We start from the raw sequence: 12,949 nt of genomic DNA, 5'->3' as shown, positions 1-12,949 counted from the left end.
AGAGATGATTTGTAAGTCATATTTATATAGCCCTACAATTGGTAACAACAACATGGCGGACGCACGCACTTGCGAGACTCGTGCGATACTAGTGCACTCAGGATAACTTCACGGCGCTGATTCCTCCATAAGAAGCCAACAGTCGCTGAGTCAATCGGGAAATCCCCAACATTTTATGGAACCTAAAGGTTCATTATCGTGTTCACAAAAGCCGGCTAGTAGTCTCTGAAGAATCTGGTCCATATCCGAATCGTGTTTCTCTAACATACATTTTAAAATCATCCTCATATTTCTTTTAAGTTTTTTAGTAGTCTCTTTCCTTCCGGTTTTCCCATCAAAATCCTGTATGCATTCATCTTGTCTCTAAAATGTACTAGATGCACTGCTCATATCATACTCCTTCACTGGCTCTTCTTGTTAAATTTGGGTAACATCTTTTGGTTAGGTCTTTCAAAATAATCCGTCAAACTCCAACGTCTTTGTTACATTTCGTAAACTTGACGATTGCTTACGGTGACAAGTTCTTAGTTCCACGCCCAAATCCAAAATCGAAGGAATTGAAGGCCCAATCATTGACAGCTGTCCGCGACTGCTTATTCAATATATTCACAGGTAGATTTCGTATGTGGAGGCCGTCTCCTCCATCCGCAACCTGAGGACTCCCGATGCAGTGGCGACAAGCGGCCCACATAATATGGCCCGCTTAATCTGAGCAATTTAAATTGTTTACGGTAAGTGATGGCCGAAAAATATAAAACTATTCGGAGGTAATTTTTCATACAGTGTAAGAGAACAAAATGCTGGCCGCATAAACTCCACGCTCAGCTTCGGCTTGATGTCTGTAAGTAGATACGTTAGAATCGGCACGGAAACAGAATGTGGACACACCCATAAATTACGTGTAAAGTATTTTCTACACAACCAACAAAGAGATATATGAACATGATGCGAAACTTAAGGTTCGGCCACACAGAGCGCTACGCTATGTTCGCTACGTACGCTATGTACGCTGTGTACACTCTGCGACGCAGCTAACATAGGGAACATAGCGTACGTAGCGTACGGAAGTCTGTGTGGCCAGTCACATTGGCAATAAAGGGAGATATTTTTCTGTTCGTATAGCGAACATAGCGTACGTAGCGTGCATCGCGTACGTAGCGCTCTATTTGGCCGAACCTTTGGAGATTGTGTCAGGCAAATTTCTCGTAAACATAGTCTGAACTTATGTAAGAAGTTCTTCCTAATAATTTAATTCAATTCAATTCTTTATTATTTATATGCCGAGTAATAGTGTTAAGGCCAATTACAGATAGAGTACAGTATAGATACAGGTAATTACATTATGGACAAACGCAACAAATCTCAAAGACTAATTACAGGCAAACATTGGAGGAAACAACACGTTAATACAGAAAGTAAACAAACAAACGAACACACGAAGATGAGTGGCGACAAGAACATGATAACTAACAACTACATAACACAGAACCTAAGAGTATGAAAAATATTATCAACAATGTTAAATTAATGAGTATAAATTTGATTGAGAGAAAAGGCTCCAATTGAAATTATGTCGAGTCTTTGCCCACCGCTTTGGCAGCACAGGCGCACCGAGCAGAAGGACAGTGTTTATTATAGGGACAAACACCAAGCAATAAGAAGTTCCTAATATTAACAATAATAATAATATGGACATAATTTATTTGAAAATAATAGGAACTTTATTCGACCAAATCTCGTGATCATTTACACAGGGTTATAGTGCGCAAGCCTATGATGTAAATTGAATTTCATTATTGAACTATTAACTTACATCGCCCGCTTACGGCTATAACAATACAAGTTATAAGACTAAAAGATAGTGCAATGGGAGACTTTATGAGTCTTCAGAAGCTGCTTGCTACAAAATTGTTGTAACCTGTAGTAAATATCTCAGAGAATTGAATCTCATAGCCCAAACAGAGGCCTAATTTCCATACAATTTTTAGGATTGTGTTTGGGAGAAAAAATGTCCATTCTCTTCTGGTAGATATTGCCATATTGTCAAATTGTTGACACAAGCCAAGGCTGATATTCTGTACTACAGAAAACTGTGCTTAATCATAATATAAAATGTACTAGGAGGACATATTTTTGTGTGTGAATTTTCTATTATAACTAATTTTGAGGAAATCGTCTCAATGACACGTGATATCAAGAGAATTCGTTGTATTCTTTGAAGCTACAACTACATTTTATCTTTTTATCCCGAAGTCAGATGTTTTCTTATAGGGTAAAACTACCCAATTTCCTGACATACCCTATTTCGAAAAACGACCCTCCAAACTCCCCATGAAAACAAGTAAGTGATCTACAGCTAGCCTTCACAGTTCTCCACAAAAGGCTCTGTTATAGCAATAAGCTATTTATGAAATCAGGTAAGTTTTCTGTATGTCACGTACTCATAAAAAATTCTGTCGCCATGAAGATCAAATTAGTATGTCACAGTTTCACTAATGTGTGATGATTCCAAATATATAACTAACCCAAATTCTGGGTTTTTATCGACTTTTGGGAGAGCGTACTGCCCTGTTTTCAAGGCACTCATCTTCGAAGATGGAGGTAAAACATCCTTTCGAAACGTCGGTAAATTTCTACCACATTTCACCGCATCCTATTCCAGAAGAGAATTATTTTCGTAGTTACCGCCATGAGAATTTCAGTTCTCACAATTCTACCGTAATTCTTATGATACTGACTCTGAATATTCTTACACATGCCAGTTTGTAGCCTTGTACCTTAAGGACATGAGTTCGGAATTTCGCAGTGGTCGCAATGCATCACATGTACCCATCAGAACATCGTGTTTATCGGCATTACCGTCAAGCGGACCGGAAATTAGCTCTGATTCATTTCGGTGTTTTTGAAAATTACTATATCAGTTAGGCCTACTGAATTTAATGGGCCTCGATGTTAGTCGCCGCACTTCAAAGTGCTCAGATTCCAGAAGAAGTGCAGCGGCTTTCCTTGAACATCTTGGAAGTGCTGAGTTGCTTACGTAACGACGCTTATATACCGAGATATTATAACATCGTTGGTAGGATCATTAATGAAGTGGAGTAATTGATAGAATGAGAATTGGCAGGGGCAAATTAAGTATTCGAAAAAACCCCGTCAATTGCCATGTTGTGTCCCACTATTTCAGGGATACTCAGGTTCTCCGAGCGGTATGCGGTTTCGAGGTGTGGAAGGATTAAACTGACAGACATCAGAACGGTTGCGTAGAACCGTATTTTATTACGAAAATCATGAGCGCTTTACAAAATATGCTGGCTATCCTTGTAAAAGGCCATGAAGGCCCACAAGCTTGTGAGACATCAAGGCCCCCATATTTTGTCCAGACAGTCGGCTCACAGATGGCGTGAGATAGTCAGCCTCACGCGCCTGTCACCCTTACGCGCCGGTCACCCTTCAGGCCGCAGGAAGATTTCTGGTACTCATTTCTGTTAGAGGCTGGGTCGACACTGGATCCATAGTGCGGCTGGAAGGCTTAGGTGAACTGAAAAAATCCACCTTATCAGGACTCGAACCTAACCAACTACACTACCGCGTGCCCCTGCACTTAACAATTCTTACTCAAGATGTGGTAGCCTCGACTCGCCGCAATGCTTCTCTGCCTTTCTCGCTTAAGAACTTCTGCTCTGGCATTCAGACCACATTCGAATTGTTCCACGTTCGCCAGCCATGGCCTAAAACAGTCGGGGTTCTACTCGCAGGTGGGGGAAAGAACCACACAGTAATTTGTTTAGTCCACACGAGGGCTGGCTGGACGCTGCGAGCCGGACTACAGCCTCGAAAGGATACTTATCATTAACTACAGAATACACATAGTTATAATACTTGCACAATTACAACAGCGCACCCCTTCCACATATGCAACAGGCACCTTGTCCACCACAAAACTCACATAACCTGATCTGAGATCGATCCTGGTCCGCTGCGATATGAAGCCGGCCACTAACCGCCTGAGCCGGCGTGGCGTCTCTGAAGAATTCGTCAGATAACTAGAAACGGCCTACTAGATGACAAAATAACTGATGAACTGGAAAGGGTTTTAGAGGAAAGCGGCGTTAGACAGGCTGAGATACTGTCCCGGCATTTTCCTGCATGGAGGGAGGAAACCACGAGAAACATTATTCGACATAGCCGGTGACCGACCCGGCTGTAATTCATACCGAACACCAACAGAATACAATTCTAGACAAGCCTGTTCTGTCGGCAAAGAGCAAGAGGAAAGGATAGCATTAATCTAGTTGTATTATGAGTCACTGCCTATCAAAAGGCAAGGTATCATAACCCCGAAGCCCACAGTCTTGGTTAGACCTCCTCAAACCTCATCAAGGATTCAAGTTCTTGTTCTATGGGACTTTATTACAAGAACAAGCACTACATTACAGCAAATAAGAGGGGGCACGCGGTAGCGTAAGTTGGTTGAGGTACTATGCCACAAGCCGGAAGGTCGAGGGATCGAATCCCGATGAGGTGGGATTTTTCAATTTGCCTAATTCTTCCATCCGCACTATGGTCCTGGGATCGACTCAGCCTCTAACAGAAATGAGTACCAGGAATCTTCCTGGGGATAAAGGGCGGCCGGCGCGTAGGGCTGACAACCTTGTCACCATATGTGAGCCGATTGACTAGAAAATGTGGGAACCTCAATATCTCACAACTCTAAGGGTCTCCACAGCCTGTTACAGGAATACGAATTTAGAGAGTTAACACTGCATCTATCAGAACAGTGGTTTTTATTTAGCTCTTAACCACAGTGGCTGTCTCCTGTACCACCCAGTTTAATAATACAGGAATTTATAGGAAGAACTAACCGCCAAATTTAATTATATGCGATGCGGACAGCATAGAAAATGATACGTTCAACAGTTCTTCTATTGTTGCATTTGTACTCGTTACCGCGGTAACGTTTTTTCTCAACCGTTGCCTAGTAACGAGAAGGGAATACAAACACACACACACACTGAGGGGAGGGATTTATAATTTACGCCGTTGGGGTTGGCTCGGTTGCCATGATATACATATTGAGTTTCTTAAAGTCTGGTTCTGAAGCTCAAAAATTGATACATAGACAGACGGCATGGTGATCTCATAAGCGTAATTTATTTTTTTTAATAAAAAACGTAGGCTAGAAAGCTATGCATTTGACGCAGAGTGTCCTTACGGTATTGTATTATTCTCAGCATAAACAAAGCTAACCGGTTGACCTTCGTTATGGAAAGACAGTGTGTTTGCTGCCGGAAGGATCAGAAATTTTAAGTATAATTTAGCAGAGTTTCGTACTCCTAAGGGCTAAAAAGAAAGTAAAATCTGCTGTGAATGCATTGCCCGTCCCTTTAGCCGTTTTATTTTTCATTTCAGTTGCAATGGATGTAATGCAGAAACTGGGACAATGTCCGACAGAGTAATGATTTCGATATTTCATGAGCTTTGATGGAAGATAACAAGTCATACTCTCGCCATCTGGATGAGTGGAATTGTTTAATTCTTCAACTCACCATTTGTTTTAACATTAAGGAGCTCTTCGTTTTATCTACGGTGTATTTATGGGGAGACCGCCTTTGTGGTCTAGTGGTCAGAGTCCCTAGCTACAGATCCAGAGGTCCGGGTTCGATTTCCGGAGCTACCACATTTTCTGAGAAGTAGTGGGTCTGGGACAGGATCCAGTCAGCCTCGTGAGGATAATTGAGGAGCTATTTCAAGGAAAAAGCGGTTCCGGTTTAGAAAACCGAAATTAATGACCGTTGGGATTCGTTGTGCTGACCACGCGACACCGTCTGTCGGCTAAAGTTGGCACTAACTTCGCCGACAAGCAGCGGTCGCTCGGTCGGTATAGTTCACTTGCGGACTACAGGCCACGGAGTTTTTTTTGTGTGTTTATGGAGTCAGTAAGATTTCCCTGAACGACATTAACACAGAGGCCTCTTCAATGAGACGCAGTGTGTATAAAGTATTAGATGAGATTATAAATATCATTTCGAACAGTTTTACATTTCATGGGGTTAAATGTTTCTTTACTTGTGACCGCGCTATTTATTTCTATTTAGTGGGAATAAGGACAAAATTTCCCCGTCGAATCATCTTTTCAGACTGCTATGATCACTATTTACGGGAAAATTCCAGTATTGAACCACAAAGTACGTCGGAGTCGCTTCCTTTCTAATTCCTTTCTACTAATATTTTCAATTTTTTTTCCTCATTTCATGTTCCATCATTTTAGCATTTTGCTATTCCATATTTGTTCTCGTAAAAAAACAGAATCCTCCTTGAGAAGTCGGGGGGCCTAATCGTCACTTATAGGGTCAAGAAATTCCACACCTTTAATGGAACTTGAAAATTAATTACGGTATTCAAAGAAACGCGTAACTACATTCTATCCTGAACGAGATTAACCCGTTCCACTTACACTCCATTATTTCAGATTTTAATATTGTACTCCAGGGTTAACTGGCATACCTCAATCGGCATACGGACTGGACTACCGAGGGGTCAGTGTTTGTTTCCCGACAGGCAAGAGACTATTCTCTTCGTCGTGACATCTAAACTGGGTCTGGGTGCCACAAAGCCCCCTATGCAATCAGAACCGGACGGGGGTAATTCCCTAGAGATAAAGCGGCCGGCGCATGAAGTTGATCATTCACCTCCATTTAATGCTGTGGTCAAGAATAATGGAGCTATACCTCCATTCCTTATAAATCTCCATGGCGTTATGCTTAATCAATTAAGCGCAGGGATTACTGTAAGCATAGTACATACTAGCACAGTCAATAAGTTCGTGGAATGGCCGCAAAGCGTCGTATGGGAATTTCCTGCCAATATGTTTCAGCAATGATTTCGACAGCTATATCAACGTTGGCAGACTTGCATAGCGGCCAAGGGCAACTATTTTTAGGGCTGAAGTGGATCTGCGTAAGTGTATGTGAATACCTTGTAATATGATGCGATAAAAAACCACATTCCACGAACTTAATGACTCTACCACGTATAAAGTCTTCAATTCACATGTTAAGTCTTCATAGGTCGTCTTCTAACTCTTCTTCAAATCAATTCTGATCTAGTCCGAAGTCAAAGTCAGACTTATGTAACGACCGACGGTCAGTCGACCAGTCCGTCTTAAAAATACCCATCTAGGGCTGAACCAGGTCTTTATTACTGTCAGAGTTCTTCAGGTTTCTTGATGTGGGGCGCTCTCTCTGACGAGAGGACGGGTCTGTCGTTTGCCAGAGTCACATTTAACAGTAATAAGTCTATTTTCAGTACGCACAGTTTACATTTTATATGTTATTAAATGTACCAGATATACAACGTACACAAGGCCTCTGTCAGTCCAGGCTCACAGGCTCAGTAGAGCAGATGATCTAATCCAAAATCAAAGTGAAAGTCACATTGCGACTGACGGTCAGTCAGTCATTAAGTCTTTGTGTCGAGCACCATTTGGGGTTCATGACCTGATATTTATTACTGTTTGTCAGTTACGGTCTTGTTTTTGTGGAACGCCCTCTTTGACGAGAGGACTGGTCTGTCTTTTGTGAGAGTCATTGTCTGCAGTAGTAAGTCACTTGTCATATCGTAAAAGATATTTACATTTTACATGTTGACTTAATCCGAATTACAGGCTGTTGTTATATTGACTACGCACGAACCACGAAGAAAACATGGTCTTTATTGATGATGAAGCTTGTTTACCGTTCGGCTGCCTTGCAATATATTTTCTATTGTTGTGTGCTAGTGTGTTGAGGAGACTTGTTTACAGACACGTTGCCTAGCAATGCACTTCCGCTTCGTTGCTATTCCGACATTTTAGGCAGTGCTTACCTAGCCGTTGCTTAGAAACGGCCACTATGTCACAGTATTTATCAGTAGTTCGGGCTGTATAGCGTCAAATGGAAGGGCGATTGACGAATAATTAATTGAAAATGATGCGGATGAAACGATCGTGATCTACATGATTGGGACACTACATGGGTGTTCGCCTGGAGGAACTGAGGAAAGCCACGAACGTTCTCAATCAGAATAACAGGTGTCGCCAACCCGAAAATACCGAAAAAAAACTCAGAGCCTAACTGCTAGAAAAACCTATTAGGGCATTCTCCGCTATATACTTTGAAGACGTAACAACTTCTCCTGTAAATTAGTGATAGGCGCTGTTACAAATATGTTCAGTTGATGAACTGCTTGACATCGCTTATTTCGGGTTCTTGAGGTAGACAATTAAGGAAGTTCTGACACAACACTGAAGTCATTCTCGCAATAAGAAAACTAAGAGAAAGTAATTTATGGGTGAAAACGAAAAGAATCTGACGCTCTGTTTCCCTAGCTTAGACTAATTAACAAGACTTCTTAGAAGGAGTAGACTGGATAACGTAATTGCTTCTTGTATATGTAAATTTATATTAACACAACGTCCATTGAGAAGCATTCTTTTCTTTGAAAAAGGCAGTGACTATGAATCTTTGTGCTGACAAACGATTTAACTAGAAACACTATTACTGATATTATGTTTTATGTTTTTCGTGACAAAAGACAAAAGAATTGTGTGCCCCAGTGTGAATTTTTGTATACTATACACCATTTCTGCAGGGCATTTCCTGCTACTTTCCAGAACTTTCTCGCCGAACTTGGCCTGAAGAACAAATATTGTAGATCTACATCACTTACTTCTGTGATGTGACACCGGGACACCGTGACGTTGTCTAACCTGCTGTCTCTACCTTAGGGGTATTCACTTACTCGCTTGCTTACTTACTTACTAATAGAGCTGAGCCCTTATTGAGGAGCCGCCAATTTTGCAGCTACTCAAAAATTTCCCAGCATTTTATGGAACCCGAAGATTCATTACCGTGTTCACAAGAGCCCTCCACTGGTACCTATCATGAACCAGACCAATCCAATCCATCCAATCTCATCCTATCTCTCTAAGATCAATTTTAATATTGTCCACCACCCCCTACGCCATGGTCTACTTTCTGGCTTTCCCACCAGTGTCCTACATGCATGCCTCTTCTCTCCATTCATGCTACATGCCCTGCCCACCTCATCCTCCTTGACTTGATCATTTTAATTTTACCTGGAGAAGAGTACAAGTTATGGAGCTCCTCACTATGCCTTATCCCTTGTCACCACGGCATGGCGCGTCCTTAGGTTGCGGATGGAGGAGACGCCCTCCGGGTTTGGAGGGAAGCTGGGAATATATTGAATAAGCAGTCGCGGAGAGCCGACAAGGGGTGGTCCTCCAGCTTGGGAGTTGGGCGTGGGGCTATCAACCCCTCACCGTAAAACATGATCTTGTTACGAAAATGTTCAAAAACTTCGGACGTGGACGGATCCTCTGGATAAACGACCTAGGTTAAAGAAAATGAACATGAGATTCGGTACTACCTTAGTGGTAGATACGAAATATTTTAAAGTAGCAAATTACATGGCGTTATATCCCAAGAGACTGTGATCTCGACGGCCACCGTCGTAAGCACCACTGATTTCCAAGGGCTAAATGCCGAACCATGTATTTCGTTGAAACGTTTCGATCTACGTGTCGCTTCGTGATTTATGAATGTCGTCTGTCGTTACTATTACGATCTTCTGGAATATGACACTAGCGTAACTCTGAAAATGCGGACGGAACGATAGTTCGAAACGTTGTTACCCATGGTCCAGACGCCAGCAAAATATCTTGACACACCGCACCACAACATTCACTTTCACAGAGTTAAGACCTCGAAATTTTACGTAGAATTTATAGGTGAAGAATGGTAGAAGAGAGAACGAAAGAAAGAAAGAAAGAAAGAAGTAAGGAAAGAATGAAAGAAAGAAAGAAAAAAAAACAGAAATTAAGGTGTAGGAAATTCAACAAATTCCAATGGAATGGAAGAGAGAGAGAGAGAGAGACGGAAAACAAGCAGACAATTAAGAGGAGGAAATTGATAACAATTTAAAATGGAGCTTAGTGAAACAGCTTGTGAAGATAGATGCTTCAGGACAGTGTAAAATGGTGGGCACTGTTATTAACGGTGTTCAACCTTCGGACTTTGCTGTCAGAATATTAGATTTCCGGAGAAGTAAGTGTGAGGATTTGTTATGGACTAAAGTGGCTTAGATTAGTGTCCAGTGTTGGACTCTGGTATTATTTTTGTTGAAACTTCGGGACATGATATCAGATAACTCAATAATTGCTAAAATAGGTCTTGATGTCATATGTTGTGAGGTTAGAAGATGGATGAAACTAGTTTAGGATATTGTACTGTAACAACTTTGTTATATTATCTGTGGTTTCTTTTCTGACGATGTCTACTTTATGTTATGTCGAATGATAGGAAGACTGGGGGATGAAGAATTGAAAACAATCTCGGATGAAGCAGTTGAACCTTAATCGAAGTAGCAGCCCAGCTGAATTTAAATAAGTACATTTCAGTCAGGTAACATATGTCCCAGCTGAGAATCGCAAGGAATCCCTTCCGAATACAAGTCTAGAACCTTCTTATCACTAAACTGATCCTTTCGTTATAGCGGCGATGAACATTCGCGGTATTTTGTATGACAATTAATTAGTAAGACCGATCTTACGGAAATAATTTGTGAAGATTGGAGGAGGATGGAACTGGCTCAGGTTTGTGTCCAGCGGCAGGAGGTTCTATTAGAGATGTTTAGAAAATGTGGCCTAATTAGTAATAGGTATCTTAGCAAAATATAAGTAAATTATCTGTCTATCTATCTATCTATCTATCTATCTATGGCTCTACATCCCTATGATTGGCCTTGGTCGCTTTTTTAGACACATAATCCCATACACAGTCGGTAGGCCTTCTTGGACGGGGGATCAGCCAGTCGCAAGGCCGCAAGGAACAAAACGAACACATAATAAACGCATACAGACATCCGTGACTTCAATGGGTTCGAACCCATGATTGCAGCATTAAGCGAACGAAGATAAATCATGCCTTAGACCGCGCAGCCACTGTGATTGGCCATAAGTAAATTACTCTGGATTTAATTATTTAAGTACCACGCCATGAAGACGTATGGTGGAAGGAAGGTATAGCGCCACCATTTCTAATCTACATACTAGATGAAGGTGAATGGTCAGTTTCACGCGGCGGCCGCTTTACCCCCCAAGGAAACAGCCACCAGCTCACATTGTATAGCAACCTCATTGGGCCCTCAAGCCGTTCTGGAAGTTATAAAGAAGAGAAAAATTCCCTTTATCTTTACTGGAATCGAACCTGAACTCCTCGGTCGTTCGACCCGCAGCCTAGTCGCTGTACATCAGACAGAAGTATGGTGTAATGGCGGGTTTTGGTTTGATCGGTGTTGGACTTTCGGTTTCTGTTTTCAGAGTGTGTAACAAACACACCTGTATTGGTACACGTGCAGTAGAAGAAATTATGTGATGGTAGCTATTTTGTTTAGTTATGCACGTCACAATTTGTATGATTGGCGAGATATGCCAGGCTTGCTAAAGATTTAAACTGTGATGTAACTACACCACAGAACACAAAAAGCATCAGTTAGTTGTTCCTTGCTGTGTAATGCCGAGGTTAACATATCGATGTTACATTGTCGTGATATCGTGTTGGAACCAAACGAAACAGGCCAACAACACGAAGCGGAAATTCAGCGAATGATTTGTATTCAGAAGAGAGCTGTATGACGCATGAATACGAATGTTGCCGGCTGGTTACGTCTCACTTACACCTTATGATAACAGTACCAGAAGCGGCTGCACTGATGGGTGCTTACAGTTCTCAAATAGCTGTTAGATATCCTTTTTAGTTTGCTTCGGTTTTGGTAGGTAAAGACATGCTTTACTAGGATAGAGTGCTGTTTCCATATTCAGGGTAGAAGGATGTCTTCTAAACAGCACGTGGAAGGAGACCACGCCCCCGAAACATTGGTGTGCTATTACTCAGGGAATGGTGTGATAAAACAAAAGAAATGTAACTCTCCTTCCTAATTAATTTCGATATGCTGACTCCAGATGTGACCACGAAATCCTCTACACGTCACAGTCTTGTGAAGTGAATTGTGTCCATACAATGCGGTTTATTAAACATGTTGTGTTATAACACAGACGTATGGGGTCCGTCGTCACAAGAGCAACGTAAGTTAAATCCTTTAAAGTCAATGAAATATATTGTTTGAAACAATTTATTGTCTCCTTCAACCATTAGATATTTCGGTCTCATGGACCACAATCACATGGTTTGTAAATAAATAAATAAAATATATTATTATTGAATTGCAAAGCTTAAAGAATCAATTTCTTCAATGAAAAATGTCGCAAAACATTTCTTGTGTTAAGTGATAAAATTATCATAATTATCATCACCATTGACGAAACAGCAGTTTTTGAGCCATAACCTTCCTTAGAAGATTCTGCCAAATTTGTCTTCAATTAGACTGTTCAGTTTCCACTTCTCTGGACTTCACAACAACACGTTTCTTACAGAGCAAAGTCGTCAGCATTGTTTCCAACACCCAATATGGAGGATCAATTGATAAAATATAAAATACAAATTATAATATTTTCCTTAAATTGTTAAAATGTTTAAAATATGGTGGACGGCGTAAGGGCCTCATCTCCTCTGTTTTAGTCTTCATAATAACCTAAGGATACAACAAAAATTTACGAGTATATCACTGAAAAAAGAAATTTATTACCGCAATAATAACCGCAAAATGGATATATTTAACTCTGCATCTCAATAATAATATTTAATTTATTTATTTATTTTTTCAGAACCACTTGATGATGGTCCATGCGACAGAAATATTTATTGGTCGAATGAGAGATTATGCTATTGGAGCTGAAATTACCGGGGCTGCTGGCTCCAGACTTGCCCTCCAGTGGATACTTGTTAAAGTCTTTAGAGTATGCTCATTCCGATTACGGGGCCTCTGATGAATT

General features: G+C 41.1%; 1 long non-coding RNA gene across 1 annotated transcript in view; it reads right to left on the bottom strand.

Moving 5' to 3' along the window:
- LOC111875738 overlaps window positions 1–12,949 on the bottom strand; it is a 164,123-nt gene that overhangs the window by 69,564 nt on the left and 81,610 nt on the right. The window lies entirely within an intron of this gene.

Source organism: Cryptotermes secundus, unplaced genomic scaffold (assembly GCF_002891405.2).
Source record: "Cryptotermes secundus unplaced genomic scaffold, Csec_1.0 scaffold603, whole genome shotgun sequence".
Taxonomy (NCBI): domain Eukaryota; kingdom Metazoa; phylum Arthropoda; class Insecta; order Blattodea; family Kalotermitidae; genus Cryptotermes; species Cryptotermes secundus.
Note: the sequence above shows the minus strand (reverse complement) of the source record. Positions and strands in the feature narration are given on the sequence as shown.